This window comes from Puma concolor, chromosome C2 (genome assembly GCF_028749965.1).
Source record: "Puma concolor isolate L17-30 chromosome C2, mPumCon1.1.hap2, whole genome shotgun sequence".
NCBI classification, from domain to species: Eukaryota; Metazoa; Chordata; class Mammalia; order Carnivora; family Felidae; genus Puma; species Puma concolor.
In genome coordinates this window covers 116,364,181-116,367,946 of record NC_141675.1, presented here as the reverse complement: position 1 = coordinate 116,367,946, position 3,766 = coordinate 116,364,181, and the positions used below count along the sequence as shown (strand labels likewise).

The 3,766-nt window shown below is 39.8% G+C and overlaps 1 pseudogene; it reads left to right on the top strand.

Annotated features, from left to right (window-relative positions):
* Window positions 1-219: 219 nt before the first annotated feature.
* LOC112850449 (TIM double twin CX3C motif protein pseudogene) lies at window positions 220-619 on the top strand (annotated as a pseudogene).
* Window positions 620-3,766: the final 3,147 nt, after the last annotated feature.

Sequence of the window (3,766 nt, the reverse complement as noted above, 5' to 3'; positions counted from 1 at the left end):
CACAAGGTCATGACCTGAGCCAAAATCGAGTCAGAGGCTTAACCAACTGAGCCACCCAGCCACCCCAAAAATAACTTTTTAAAATTGAGATATAACTTACGTATATTGAAATCTGAAGATCTTATGTGTAGATTTAAATGAGTTCTGGCGATCGTAAAATCTATATACTCATCATTTAAGACAAAGTATAGGATATTTTTGGTGCAGTACAGGGTTGCCATGACAGAGCTGCAGCAGCTCTGGGGGCAGGAGGAGGTATGCTCTGTGGTGAAGAGTCTGGGGAGAGAGAAAGTCCAGAAGATACAAGGCCTCATGTTCTAGGGCAGCACCAGCTGTTGTGAGGACAGTAGGGCTTCCATTGCAGCTGATGCCCCAGTACATTGAGCGTTGCCATGCGCCTCCGGTGACCAGTGCATTGGATAAGTTCCAGGACCACCTGGCCCTGTGTACCATGCATTGCAATGACGAAGCCAAAGATTCAATAGATTCAGGAAGTAAAGAGCGTCAGGTGAAATGGAAGCTGGAGAGTTGAGTGACTAAGTGTGTGGATGACCACATGTACCTCATCCCTACCATGACCAAGAAGATGAAGGCGTCTCGCCTGTCTATTGGGAAATAGAAGTCTTTGCAATTGGCCATCAGAGCTGACAGCAGGGACCTATTTAAAATGTGAAATAGGAGTTTTGGACTTTGAAGTGAAGTTTGATGCAGCAAGTTTGAGGCATGTGCCACTTGCCTCTGAACCCTGGTTCCTTTGTTTCAACCTTAGAAAGCGAAACCGAAAAAAACTTCTGCTAAAATTTGGGTCAGACATAGCACAGGAGAGGTTTTGATGGCCTCAGTTTCACATGCTTGTCTTGGCACTAGGGATCTCCCTTGCACCAAGCCTGAGCCCTCCAAGGTACCAGATTCTTCTTAGTATATGGGCACCAACAAGCTGGCAGGTTCCTCTACACTGCCTATAATCTGGTGGACTGTGAGTAGAGGTGTTTCCATTTGTTGCCAACCTTCTGTTTATCAGAAGGACCTCTAAGTCATTTTCCATAAGCTGTAAAACAAAATCCACAAGGTCACTAATTTAGCAAGGGAAAAAATGGTTTCTGGGTCTTTGTTTTGCTTGGTTTTGTTTTATATAGAAGATCATGAAGTTGATTAAAGATGTGGAGCTGGGAGAGGTAGTTTGGATAAGAACTTGAACAATTCCTTGTGGATATCTGTTTCTGTCTATCAAGATGTTAATATGCATTTCTTGAAATACGCATTACATCTTTCAGCCAGGAGACCCTGTAAAAACATGAGAGGCGATGTTACACAGGTTATGGGAAACCTACCTTCCCTCTGGTCGCCATGATGGGCCCTGAGGCTAACTGCAGCAGAGCAATAGGACAATCTTGCAATAACACGCTCCCTTGAAGGGAAAGAGGGTTTTGATTACACTACATGCCAGTATCCAGGAGTAAACATTGAAGGAGAAACTGTTGCCTTCTTAATTAAGAGAGTTATTAAGTACTAAATTTGGAAAATCCAGAATGGAATAAAAGTCTTAAACTCATTATTGCTTACTTAGCCCCCTGAAACAACAGAGCTCTCCTGAGACACTCCCTTGGCAACAAGAAGGTCAAAGGAGAAAAAGTAAGCAGCTCAGGGGTGAGCTGTGATTCCTTTAAAGGAAAAGAGGAGAAACTCCCTCGTTACCAAATGCCACTTTTGCTTGGGCCTTCTGTAGCAGTTTGCGGGCTGTCCCAGCTCTAGCACCCTATCATTTGAGAAAGACCTTCTTGTCTTTCTAGTAACTTATTACTTGAAATGACAATATAGCCTGTATTGGGTGTTTCAAAGCTGTGATATATTTCCTAGTGGTTTGTTTTTTTTAAAATAAAGTTTAGTTTTTCATCCAAAAAACAAAGGGGGTATGGAATACTTCTTTCATCTCCTTACCTGTTCCATGCCCCAAAGAAAACCACTCTTATTTCTGCCATCAGCAATTATCATTGCCAGGTCATGGACTTTCTATAAATAAAACCAGAAAGTGACTACTCCTTTGCTTGGCTTCTTTTGCACCTGCATTTTGGAGACAAAATAATATTTATTCGGAGATAAAATTTATTTGGAGATTTATTTGGAGATAAAATAAAAATATGTGCTTAAAAGTCTGAAATATATAGGAAACAAAATAGGATATTCTCTCTTCCCACACAATAACGTGAGAGACCCTCCTCTCCTTTTGTTTCCTTTCTGCCTGATACTTCCTGGAAGAATCACCAGGGAGAAATTCTAGGAACCCTGAAGGATGGTATGTAGAGAACCCCACTTTTCATGACTTTAGACTTATGTGAACAAGGCATGTGTCTTTGTTTTGTGAAACCCTTGAGATTTTGGAGTTGTTTGTTACTGCTGTTGGCATGCCCTAATATAAGTAGAAAGTAGATGTCTTATTTACTGCCATTGTAAAAGCAAAACACAAATTAAAAATAAGAAACTTAATTCTCTCTGTTGAAAATAAGGGAAGAGACTGCCTTTCCTTAGAGCATTTACTTTAGAAAACTTGACAGTAGTGAATTCTTACCTGTCTTGAAATATTTGCAAATCTTTTTAAAAGCTAAAACTGCCACTTGCTGGCTTTATGACCCAGAAATGTCTCTTTCAACAAGCAGGGAACCATCGCCTTGAAATGTAGTCATCAACAAGGACAGGGCCTCAATCTTCCAATTTCTGGGGGAGACTAGGAGCCTAATTTTTGTAGCGCCTTTTGCCAAGTTGCAGAACTACCTTTTTCCAAGTTGCAGAAGATGCTGGCAAGTCTTCTTACTTGAAGACTGGTTATTGTTTCTCTTGAGAACATGTACGTAAATGGTGTTCGTCTGTGTGGCTCTTTGAAAGGGTGAGAGATCTTTCTGGTTTTGCAAACTCTTAGCAAATTATCTGTGATGCACATCACATTCTGGTTTAATGCTTATGCAATAATGAAGTTGTTTTATCTTTCTTTTATCTTTGTGCAGAGGTTTTTGAGAAGATTTTGTTTTTAATTATATTTCCCCAACAATTCTGGTAATGAAGACAGTGTGTTTGGAAGTTCCTGAACTGAGCAATGCAGCTGAAGGTCTGTGGCCACACAATAGTCAGGTAAGTGGCCATGAATTATAGAAAAGTTTCCCCTCCAGCTCTCCACTCTTTTGGAGTACTAGGTAAACCACCACACTCTCTCAGTTCAAGATTTTACTATTGAATAGCATGGGTAATACAGGTTCTGAAACACCATTCAGATCATATTGTTGGAAAATATGAAAATGCAAGAATATTGCCTCTAGCTCTTCCTCTTAAAAAGCTGATATCTTTCTGTCATATTTTGAATAGATATATAAGAATCTGGTTCTTTAATGGCATAAGAACAGTTCTTTTGATTTGGATAAATTAATGTATTTTCCGGGATTCTTGGGTTTCATCCCAAATAAATTAATTATGGGTATTTGGGGGGATATAATTCTAAGAAGAAAATGAAATATGATTTGGATAACCAGAGCAAAATATTGAAGAAAAAAAAAAAAGAGAGGAAATGTGAGACTTAAAGGCACTTCCCCTTTATCAGAGCTTTCCTTCTTTCTCTACTGTTCCTGTTTTCTCCATTCCCCCTGTATCTCTTTGTCCTTCATTGCCTCAAACTGACTCCTTGAAGAAGGTGATGATTTTTTGAACAAGCAGTTCCCTCATTAGTGGATTTCCTTGAAAAAAAGGAATAAGGGCACAATTTCTTGACTGGTTAATGAAT